The sequence below is a fragment of the Ursus americanus genome, chromosome 5 (genome assembly GCF_024610735.1).
Source record: "Ursus americanus isolate L20-20 chromosome 5, mUrsAme1.1.p, whole genome shotgun sequence".
NCBI classification, from domain to species: Eukaryota; Metazoa; Chordata; class Mammalia; order Carnivora; family Ursidae; genus Ursus; species Ursus americanus.
In genome coordinates, this window is record NC_142131.1 from 41811939 (window position 1) to 41824406 (window position 12468).

Genomic DNA, 12468 nt, shown 5'->3' on the forward strand with positions numbered 1-12468 from the left:
ACCCCAGCGTAGGAGCGGACTGGGAAAAGCAGAGCGGGAGGGTGTGGCTGCCTCCTGGTGGGACAGCCTGCTGGCCTGCCTGTGTTGCTCTATCTGAGCTTCTCCAGGGCTTATAATGTTGAGTGTTCATAGTCCTCTGAATTGTTTTCTAAGGGTAGAAATGTCCTGGCCTCACCCCAGACCTGCTGATTCAGTCTCAGTGGGGTGCTTCTTGGGAATCTGTATGTTAGAGAAGCTCCCAGGGTAACTGAAATGCGGTCATGTTTAAGAACTGCTAGTGTCAGTAATGGCAGGAGGTAGGACTGACGGGAAGTACTGTGGGAAGAAAGTGTGTGTGTGTGTGTGTGTGTGTGTGTGTTGTATAACAGCTGTGAGATGAAATCAGGCTCCTGGAATTCGCCAAGAATCAGCAGGGGAGATACATTAACCAGGTGCCAAAGGATGTGGCCTTAGGCCTTACCAGAAACTCCCTCCTCTAGGGTGTGAGCTTCTGGAAAACACTTACTGGTCCTGATTAAATCCTGCGTTCCCAGGCCCAGTGCAGGCTTGCATCCAGAAAGGGCCATCACAATGTTTTCTTTTAAACGTCTGTTTACTATTTGGCTTTGATTTCTACCTAATGCAGGAACCTTGGTATCCAACGTGATTTGGTATGTTTGTAGATTTCTGACGGTTTTCTGGTTTCTTTGGTTTCCCTTTTATTTTTTATGCCTTTTATTAGGATGCCAACCTACAGATTTAACAGATTGGGTAGCTTTGCCGATAAACAACAGAAGCTGGAAGTACATATGATGCTTTCTGTTATATACCCAAAGTCTGTTGTATATGACAAGAATGAAGTTTTATTTACTTCTTGGGTGCACTAAGCTATAAACACTCTCTAATGAGTAGAAAAGAACCTGATGGGAAAGAAAAATGCTGGATGTCAATGGATGGCAATTTCTTAGGGAACTCTGGGCACAGAGTTGATGAGGGGTCATTATAAGGGAATCCACTGGCCGCAGTCGGCTGCGCTTAGGATGACTTTGTATCCCAGTTTGCAAGATGGTATTGGCTTTGCCTCTTGAACTGGTATTCCCTTTCATTCTCATCGGTGGCCTGGGCACCATGAGTATAGGAGAGAGAGGGACGGCGTTGTCTGGAATCACTGAATAGCACTGGTTTGAGTCTGCCATTTATCTTATTCCAGGCCACCTGTAACATTTGTGAGCTCAGAACAGGAAGCTCTCCTGTCCCACAGCTATACTGCCCTTTTTCTGCCCTTTCTCCACTGTGTAACTGAATGAGTCTTGTAGGAACGTGTATAGACAGACAGTCTGCTCATCCACACCCAGCCTTATCTATACCCACAGTCCAAAAACTGCCCATGGTCACTTCTCAGGCCCAGGGTTATACATGCTGGCTGTGAAGCAGTCTGCCCTTAGGAGGATAAAGACCCACACGGCGCCTGAAAGCTGGCTTTAGACCCTTTGAAGCAGAGAATTCCAGGGTTCTGGGTATCTGGAGAATGGTCTAGAAGGTGGGTATGTTGCCAACCTTGCAGGCTCCTAGCCCCACAGGGATGCATGGGTAGGAGGGGGCAGGAGAGGAGTGCTCTAACGCACTGACCCCAGGTTAGGGTTACGTGCCTCCGCTTTTCAGAGACCTTGCTTCCAATACATCCTTGAACATCCTGGAAAGCTGGCTGAGTATGTAACTCTGAAGTTGGGTATAAGAATATTTCAGACATGAATTCTACTTGGTCACCTGAGGTCCAGTGATATCCTATCATCTGAGCTGATAGAAATCCCTTGTCCTACCCTTAAATGCCATCTATTTATGATAACTCCATTTTTCAGGGTGAAACAAAAACTGAAACTATGAAGCTTAATGTTTTCAAAGTCATCCAAAAGGAAGCCACCTCTCTGCAGTGTGTTTCGTCAATGGAAATTGGTTAAATGTTTACCAAGCGTGTGGGTGTGAAGATAGAAAAAACTGTTGGCTCAGCCATTCCCATTGTGGTTTTGTTTATCTGAGGATCAGTCAAATGGAAAGACTTTCCTCTCTTGTGATCAACCAATAAAATCTTTTCCAATTCTCAGATACTTCTTCTGTGTCTATTGGTGGAACTTTATGTGATTATTGAAGTTAGTGAACACTTTCTCTTTTTCTTCCTTCTCTCTTTAGGATGGAAAGAGCTCATAGGACAGCAAGGTATTTTCCAGGGCTGAAAACACTTGCCGGTTTTTGTGGATTATTGGAGGCCCTGTAGACAGGGCAGTGGTGTATGGCACAGAGATTGTGCTCCTACAACAAACACATGGAGAAGAGGAGTGTTGGAAGAGAGGAGTTGAAAATCATGTTATTTTCTACACCTTTCTTCATTTTTTTTTTTTTTTGAGGATACTCTTTCTCTATAGTAATATAGACAAGGGAAGATAGAGGCCCCTAAGGATATCCAGAACTAATTTTATATAATCAATAATTTCTGCCAGTAGTTGCACCGAAAATATGTCTTCAAACTCCTGCTCTATGCTGGTATTTACGTTAATTAGCTCGCCTGGGGTCTGAACAGCTAAGGCTTTTCTGTTTTAATGATATTTCCAGTTTAATAATCAGCATGTGATTTCCCTGGAATAAATAGTGTAAAGTGATGCTTCAAATAACTCTGTTATTGCCCATTTGTAACCAATAAAACTTGCACAAAGTCACACTGCTTGGGCTAATTAATTGTTTGGTAGAAAGGAGCTCTATGTATCCAAGCTTTAAAAAAGCTAGTCTGCCTGTATTCGATTATAACTAGGGACTCCACTGAGCAGGAATTATTATTCAGATATTTGCTTGTTTCATTTTTGGTATCCCGTGGTGGTAGAATGAGGAGGGGCACACCTAGATTGCAGAAAAAAACATCAGATGGGTCCTGGTGTGCAGGATACATGCTTACTCATTATCATTGTGAGTTGTTCATTACCACCTTTCTTCTTTGATTATTGAAAACTTCCATTATTAATAATTTAATTTAGCTTTACCAACTCCAGTCTCCCATGGCAGCCTGAACACCAGGCTCGAAAAAGTCCAGATATATTTTAATTCTCTTTTGTCAAACCCAAGAGAGAATTTCTTGGAGACTGTGCTGATTAATGTGTCTTAACAAAACACCAACTGTGGGAATTGTGATGTATAATGAAGCCCAGGGAGGGATGGGCTTCATTCCAAAATGTTGCGGATAGATATAATTTTAACAAGCAAACGTGACATACATTCTTAACTATCTTTCAGGAGGGAAAATACTAGAAGAGAGGTAATTTGAACATAGAAACTTTCCAGTAGTGATGGGATGGCTGATAGCTCTAGTGGTTCTCACAGATGCTTAGTGGAGAGTATGACAGATATGAGGTGCTCAACAAAGTGTTTGTTAACTGAATAAATAAATGGATCTGATCTTGTTCTGAGCAACTCCAAGGCAGAGAACACTTGGCATGAATATTCACATGAACCAAATATATTGAGCACTGCTATATGTTGTATGCTCTCCTACAAATGTTATTTGTTCTCTACTGAAACGATGGCCCATTTTTTAGATGACACTGAGGCTCGAGGAAGCGTTCAACACCTTCCTCATGACAATTAAGTATTAGAAGTGGGATTGGAACGTGTGTCCTCTGACTCTTAGTCTAGGGTTCTAGGATTTCAGGATGACCCGCTTTTTTGGAGTCATAGGCCAGAGCAATGTAAACAAGCAACTGGAGAAACTAAGGTCTGGAATCACTGTTCACCCTTACATAGGAAAGAATAAAGCTAACTCTTGAGTATCTTGAGATGTTAATAAAAATAAGAGTTAAAAGATTTTATAGAGACCACATCCAAAGATCTTTCAAAAGGCCCAAGTCCTGGGGACTGGAACAGCGAGAGAGTGGAGAAGGAAGGAAGTATGTCTGAATTCTTCCAAGTGGTTTCTTTTATTCTTTAAGTCAAGTCTTCTGTCTCTAAATCAAAATTTCAAGGAAAGCTTATGGTAGATGAGACTTTTGGAAGAGTATTAGATACCAGGAGAGAAAAGGCCTTCTAACTCATCCATTTGCACCCTCATGTTATTTTGTAAGGTTGTTAAAGCTTTTAAATTTCATATGGACTTTGTCTCTTCAACTGCACTACAAACCTATTAGGACACATTTCTTTTCTCTCTTATCTCTTCCTTCTATTCTGTCCAAAAATGGAGGCCTCTCAGCAGGATAGGCAGTGACTGTATGGTATATTCCAGGTGCCCCAAGGAGCTTTGTGTGCCCCCACTGGCCTGATCCCATTTTTGCAATATACATACTGTTAGAGTTATTCCTACATATTAAGGAATGATGAGTTCTCAAGGCCCTCTTTACAGCGTAAATTAATATAGATGTTCACTTGATAACACTCGTCTATTGCTACATGGTATGTAGTTTATTCTGTGAGTTGGAACATCACCAGATCAAGCCCTGACCAGATGAGCATTGTCTGGGGGTAGAGAGGGAAGATAGAGGAATAGAACACTTTCCTGTAGAAGTGGATCTTCTTGTGTTCCTATGGATAACAACACAGATATATCTGGGTGAGGTGTTACAAGAAGAGAGAAAGAAAGAAAAGACTCATTAAGTTTGGCTTCTTGACTTCAGTTAGCCTTGGCGCATGAAGATTTGTAGGTGGGAAGTAGGGAGGGAGAAATTGAAACAAAAACTTTGTTCTCTGCTTGGTCACTGCCTAAGAGCTCATGAAACTCTCTTTGGGAACTTAGTGTTAGCTTATTCTTAAGCAGTACCTATCTTGTGTCTATGATTTTCTTGCTGAAGGAAATACATTCTCCTTTGCCTACCGTGGACTCTGGTATTCAAACCAAAATAATTTGACCACCTGAACTGAAGAAATTTTAGCACTTAGGTTGTTATTTTCACTATAAAACACAACAAATACTAACCAGTCTGTTGTTTGAATGTCTAATACAGTTAATTAGATTTTCTGGTTAACCCAGAAACGAAGGCGAAAATATCCTATCAACAGTAATAACCCCATTGGACCTGGGGTAAGAGTCTCTGCATTAAAGGGCCACACACTCACCCCCACTTCTGAACCACTCAGGACATGATAATCCCCTGCCTAAGTGATCCCCAAATTACTTTCAGAACTTGCATGGGCCTCTTTTGTGATCAAATCTCCTAAGGGTGAACTAAACCACTCCTGTGTGAGCCCTCCTAGGACTTAAGAGTGTGGGGCTGTGTGTAAACCTTGGAAGTACGGGCTGGAGTGTCCTCTTGAAAGGCTCCTCTCAGTGTAGAACACAATGGAAGCTGGGAAGGAGGAAGACTGGGCTACTGGCTGGGGGCCTTTGGCTCCCTCAATTTTATAGATGGGGTCATATTTCAAACTCTCTCCTGAGAAAACTTTTTTTTTTAAGGTTTTATTTATTTATTTGACAGAGAGAGACACAGCCAGTGAGAGAGGGAAAACAAGCAGGGGGAGTGAGAGAGGAAGAAGCAGGATCCCAGTGGAGTAGGGAGCCCGATGCGGGGCTCGATCTGAGGACCCTGGGATCACGCCCTGGGCCGAAGGCAGACGCTTAACGAATGACTGAGCCACCCAGGCGCCCCTGGGAAACCATTTAAAATGAGTTAAATGAGTTGGCTGTGAAGCACGCTACTTGGAGTAACTGGGCTTCAGTTGACCACTGAGGTCCTCGCATGGCTCCCTGGTCTGAGTGTGGAGCAACAGTGGTTAATATTCTCTGGATAGTAGTGACATAAGAACTAGGGATGCCTGTTCTCCAGAGACATTTCTAGGGAGTTGCTGATGCTAGTGGTGGTGGTGGTGATCACTGTTATTTCATCAACAATGAAATCTTCGATTTTCTATAAATTTGACCATTTCCTTGAATATTAGACCATAAAGGGGTGTGCTTGTTGTCTAGGATATTCAGGATCCTTGTTGTTGAGTTCTGATTACCTAATTAAAAAAAAAAAAGATTTATTTATTTAGTTAGTTGAGAGCGAGCCAGAGGGAGAGAGAGAGAGAGCGTGCACAGTGGGGTGGGGCAAAGGGAGAGGGAGAAACCCAAGCAGACTCCATGCTGAGTGCAGAGTCTGACGCAGGGCTGAATCTCAAAACCCTGAGATCATGACCTGAGGCAAAACCAAGAGTTGGATGCCCAACCGACCACACCACCCAGGCATTCCTGATTACTTAATGTTTTTACTGGAGTTTGTACTTGGAGCTTGCTCAGAATCTTAAGCAATTTTACATGGGTGTATTTTATCCTTTTGTCTTCTGTCAATTAAATGTATGGTCTTTGAGCTCAGGAAGATGATTTACATGTTACTTTAAAATAGACTCTTTCTTTCTCTGGCTGTTTCCTCCCTGCTTCTCTCTTTCTGAGATATATTTATGCTGAATACCTCCCAGGCCCTGTGCTAGAATTCTCTTTGTCTGATTTTTTTAAATGATAATGTATGATTGTTTAAAATGTCATCATTAGTGTTTGGTAAACCCATAACAGAAAAGAACTGTTTCTTTACAAATATTTTTGGAGATTTAAAGTTACCATTTCGGTATTCATATATTTTGCCTTTTTTTTTTCTTTCTGGAGAGTAACAGACAACTGTAGGTATTTGTGCAAAAAATGCTTGTGAAAAATTCTCACATTTTGTGCTCAGTAATTAGAATTATGTACTGTTATTTAGACATTTTCTTTAGTTTTCTTAACTGAATATACTTTTGTCATGTCTCCTCTTTTTCCCCAAGTGCTTTACTCTGCTCCCCACTCCTGCTCCACCATTTCTCTGGATTTTTATCTTTGTCTCCTCACTCTCTCCCTCTTCCTCTCCACTCCCCTGCCCCTGCTTCTGCTGTGTACCCTTCTCTGTCTGCTTCTGTCTTGTTTATACTTAGTCCTCATGTATGTGGCCTTTGTCTTTGTCCGGGTTTATATCCATCAGGAAAAGGGCGGCCGTCTTAAAATAACAAATGGTATCTAAATATGAGGCCCCAAGTCAAAGAGCTAGAGAGTTACCTGGTTTCAAGGTTGTCAGAATCTCTGAGATTAATCATGTAGCACGACTCATGTCGTGCCTGAGAAGACCGGTCCAGGGAATTCGCTAACTAGCTTGAGGCCAAACACGGACAACATTCCTTATCTTCTGTTTCCCACTCCAGTCCTTTTCTTAAAAACAGCTTCTGAATTCACCCAAGTACAAACAAATAAGCCACTATAAGTTAGCAGACTTATGTGGGTGTATTCCTCTGGTGACAAGGCATGTAAAGAAAGTGGGGGCATGAACACAAGAGAACACAAGAGATGCTCTGATAAGTTGTTCCCTCAAAAAAATCACCTAAAGATAGCTAAGAAATTGCTGATAACAACTCTAGATAAACAAGTTCGGGTAAGTTACTGCAGAGATGAGTGTACTAAAGTTAGAGGGCAAGAGAAGTATGTTTGTCAACATAGGCAGAGAAGGAGGAGCTATGTACCTTACAGTAGGAAACAAATATCTTGTAAAAAATTAAGGGAGTTGGTCCTTTCCCTTGATTTTTCTTATTTTGTGGCAAAATGTACAACAACCCTATTTTAATGCATAAATTAAAATCAGTGTACTGTAATTTGCTTGGGTTAATATAAATTTAAAACTCTTCAGTCTAGACCAGCTGTAATCCTATTCCCCAAAGATCTTCATTTTATCATTATTTACAGCTAACAAGACATTTATGATCTCTTTTTGGTTGTCTCTGGTGGAACATTGTTGGCAGTGCTTTCCTGACTTGAAATTCTCATGTGCACGGAAATCTAGTTAGGAAAATGAGTAAGTAAATAACTTCTCCTAAGAGTATAATCTCTCCTTTGTGACATACATTAGATATCCATTCACATCTATGGAATAATTCCCAGTTTTGCAATTAAATAATCTGATAGGCTCAAGCAAACATGCCAATCTCTTTCTAGTCTAGGAGAATTCAGTCAACTTTGTACTTGAGCAAACAAGCCATGCTTTTAAATAGATGCATAGTTTTCTCAAAACTGGCTTGTAACGAGCTGATCTCAGCTGCAGTAAGATGGATAATTAAACAGCTAAGGTAAGAGGCTTCCGACTGTGCATGTTTACAGTGTTAATTGAAAAAACAGAATGCTAGTTTTAATCCTAAGGTTGGTTTGACCAGGGCACCTGTATAATGAATGATGTGAAGTTCCCTGGCTTCACATTTTAATCTTGAAGTTGTTGGTACCTTTCAAACTACCTCTCTCACAGAGAATGGACAAAGTTTGATGGAAGAACTTTGAGGTCATTTCAAGTTTTCTGGAGTGTAAGTAGTTGAATGAAAAAATAGAAGATGCTCCTTTAAACAGTGTTTTGATTTTGTTTCTTCCTCCTTGGGCTGTGAGGCTTCATTTCTCAGACATGTTAAACAGTCTTGAATATTTTCTGGACTGATTTTTAAAACAGTGGGAATGTTCCCTGTCTCTCAGTGTTGCCGTTGCCTCTGAAATGGCATGGATGTTTGACTTGTTTAAAAGCTTGTTTATGGCATTCATTACATTTTACTTCATATTAAAGTAATTTAGCATGAAACCATGTCCATCGCAAATTTTAAGCTTTTTGAGGGCGGGATCCACATCTTCTTTTCTCCCGAGGGCCTTTCATTTGGGTGGCGAAATGTATGTCAGTGAATGACATCAGACATACCTTGCTTTCGGAGAGTGTGCATGCATGTGGCTGGGTGTTGGCTGGGTAACCGCCTGCCCGCCTCCACCTGGCCAAGGATTCAGAAGGTCTTGTAGATTATGTGGTTGCTTTAAGCAAAAATGGAGTGAAAATGTGGACCTGTGGTCCAGCCTTTTTTAGTATGATTGAAAATGTAATTCATTGTGATTGATTACCTTGAACATGAGCAGAAAATGAGATAACACTTAGATTAGTAGAAAAGAATTCTGGTTTTTGTGCTTGGTTCTTTGGACAAGTTACCTTTCAAGGTTTACTCAGGTATGTAATTTCCAGGGGCTGAGTATTCTTGATTATAGGACTTCCAAGTTCTGAGGTTTCTCTTCTTGTTTTTCATTTAAGTTTTTATTGTCCTTTCCAAGAGAAGGAATAAGAAATAGGATTATGTTTTGGCTGTTAATTAAACCTTCCTGTGGAACTAAACTCTTCTTGGGTGAATGAGAAAAACTATTTGGATATATTACCCGGGCTTTTGAGAGTGGTAAGAAGAGTTCTTTATTATTGTCAGTACATAATTAATAACAGTAATTTCCATTCATTTCAGTTTTTTGTAGCATTAGTTTTGCGACCAGCGAAGCAAGGCACCACCCATGCGTCCTGGTCAGTGAAGATGCTGTTATCACTTATGCTATAGAACGTTGCTGAACTGATGGGACAGTCTGTCAGGCTTCCCTCTTTGGGCTTTGTAGACAGTCCAGCAGTAGGTCCCACGAATTAGGGATAAAAGGAAACTCTGTGTTTGGCTTTTCCAGTTCTCTTAACACCATTCGAACTCCTGGTAGTTTCGCTCTTGGGAGGAATAGACGGATTTTAACGTCCTTGACATCAGCAGACTGTTGGTCAAATTCAGCCACTAATCCTTCTGTGGCTGGAAAATAAAGAAATCTATTAGGACGTCCTTAAGGCTAATAGTTATTGGGAGAGCTAGGAGGAGTAGGTTTAGAACCTTGGCCTCTCCTTTTACGAATGTATTACATTGTGAACACCCTTGCAGCAAACTCCGGTTGTCTTAGAGGGAGCAGAGAGACGAATAAGAGAGACAGGGGCAAAAAGAGATGGTCAGAGGCATTAGCAGAAATATGGCTTCCTGCACTTGTGGTCTTAAGTGAGCGTCTTGGGGTCTTGGGAAGCATCAGGGCTTGTCCACCACAGGGTGCTTGAGGAGCCTGGCAATCTCCTGGGCTCTGGAATGTCAATTCATTCATTTACTCCAACAAGTGCTCAATGAATGCAGAGTACTATATTCAATACTTCAACGATTCTAAGTCACTTCTTTAGCCCCACCCTTTTATTGGCCAACTTGTTGTTATGATTTCTGCTTTCACTTTTTCATTGATAGGTAGGAGATGGTAATAGTAATGGTCTGGTAACCTCATAGGAAACTTCAGGTTGGTTAGTAAATGAGCATCTTACTCCAATCAGTCCGTATAAAGATATAAAAATAGCATTTATATATTTTTACTCCCTATCTGTGGTCAGTCTTATTTTCTCCAGGTGATGATAGATAGCACCATGTCTATGGTCAATTATCTCTATACAATTCAATTTGAACAGGCAGTGAATTTTGTATTTATAATATAATGTTGTGTTACGGGAGATGCAGAAAGCATACTACTTCTCCTAATGTACTTTTGGTAAAATTGAGGTTAAGTGATTTCCCCAAATTTATTCTGCTATGAAGTAAACTATTAATATAGGCCTTTCGGTCCCTAACCTCATGTTCTCATTGAATTGTTCTACAAAGAAACGATGCATATTAAAGTTATCTTTTTAATTGTTCACTCATTATTTCTCTCTGCTCCTGTCTCCCCCAAGTAAAATAAATAACCCTTTTTCTTCATTTTCTAGTGAATTCAATTTGCCCAAAATAGGCTGTGGCTAGGTTAATTAAATAATTACACATTGTAATGGACTTGGAGCTAGAATTCATATCACATTGGGGCACAAACACTTTCAAATAATTAGAAAATAATACAATGCACTTAATATGAACATTTTGATATGAACATAGATCATAAGGTTAGAATTCTCCTGATACGAGAGAGGCTGAATAGTGGGTCGAATCTCTGCTGATCATATTCTGATAGCTGCTTTTGAAAATAAGTCCCTGAGCCAGCTTGTTTATATTTCATTTGTGTCTTTCTCATGAAATGTGATTTAATAAGATAATGGTTATGTGAACTTGTGATTGTTTAATTCCAGTTAAACAGGAATTAAGTTTGTCTTATAATTAGGGAGAAGAATGGTTTTGTACTTGTGAGGAACTTGTTTTCCTCAGAATCCCCCATGAGACCTCCTCACTTGACACTTCACAGGGTCTTTATGCTTTTGAATTTGGGATATTTTACAAAATCTCCTAGTATTTTTCCAAATGATCTTTAAAAATGGGCTCTGGGGAGATTTCAACAATGAAATGGGTGATTCCTGTGTTAAAGTCTTTCAAACACATTGTCATGATCCAGCGTGCGGGGGGTGGGGTGGGGTGGGATGGGTTGAACAAATAATAACCAGAGAAACCTAAAAGGGAACTAAAAATGTTTTCTTCCAACTTATTTGCTAATAATTGTTCGGCAATTTTATGTAGTCTCTTTAGAAATTCTAGAAGCTTTTCCATTTCAGGCTTAATATATTTGGATCATAAATAAATATCAGGTACCTTTTTGGAGGCATTAGAAACTAAATATTATGCAGTCTACCCTCTGTTGCGTCAGGAGCTTGAATTGTTTTCATTAAAATATCTGCTATGAAAGCACTGAGATTAGACGGGATGTCAGCTCCCCTTTTCCCCCCTGCTATTGAATGTCAGAGATTTGTATTGTTGGTAGGAACTGAGATTTCATTTTCCTTGGCCACATTCTGATGCTGGCTCCACTGCGGCAGCTCTCCTGTTCCAGATTGTTATGCCCAAGGTAAGTCAGAAAAGGTATTTCAGGAGAGGAGCGTGGGTTTGTTGATGAAGTGTGGGGGAAACCAAATGAGCATCTGCAGAAAGAATGTACATCTTTGTCTGCCTGAGTGTATGTGAAATGGAAAACACTTTACATCGTCTAAAGCTCCCACTGGTGTGATGATCACGCCGTGTGTAAGGTTTTTCTGAAGCAAAACGTTGTATGTTATGTTGGGGCAGGTGTTTGTGTACCTGACTTAAGTTTATGAACTAATAACATTCTGTTCCAAGAAATACTGTCAGGTCTTATAACACTAAGGTTTTGTTTTGAGTATTCTGGTAAATAGATTATTTTGCTTTTAATTAATCATGCCTGGAATTTCCAAATATAAAAGAAAAGTCACATCTAATTTAATTTATGGGGAGACGCCTTTTTCGTCAATGTAAATCTTTCAGCATTGACTAATAGTTGCATTTTCTCTTAACAAATATCATTCATTCTTTTCTACTATTTGGAATGACTGTAAATGTCAACAAAATAGATTCCAGCAAGTTTTATGAGTGGGACTCCCAACAGATGATAATAAGCAAAATCGTGAAATAAATCAACCGAAATAATTGAGCTGGAATATATTATAAATAAATAAAATGAATTAAAAAATCATATTCCCTGAAGAATTATTGATGGTAAAATAGAGATCCTCTGAGGTCACTCTCCCTGGGTAATAATATAATTCTGCTGAAACCAGTGAGGTCCTTGTGAGAGCAGCTTCTCACTGCTGATGAAGGGAACTGGACCCTGTAGTGTGGTGTCCTCAGTGTGTACTCAGCTATCCCATGCTCCTGCACCCTGGGTTTAAATAACAC

The 12468-nt window shown here is 40.2% G+C and overlaps 1 protein-coding gene across 4 annotated transcripts in view; it reads left to right on the forward strand.

The window, feature by feature from the left end:
* PDE4D (phosphodiesterase 4D) overlaps positions 1-12468 on the forward strand; it is a 1386129-nt gene that overhangs the window by 62114 nt on the left and 1311547 nt on the right. The window contains exon 1 of one of the 4 annotated variants that reach the window (XM_045795042.2): positions 6667-8070. The exons of the other annotated variants lie outside the window; for them this stretch is intronic. The gene's annotated coding sequence lies outside the window, so the exon portion shown is untranslated. Of the gene's footprint in view, positions 1-6666; positions 8071-12468 lie in introns of those variants that run through there. 4 annotated transcript variants of the gene reach the window in all.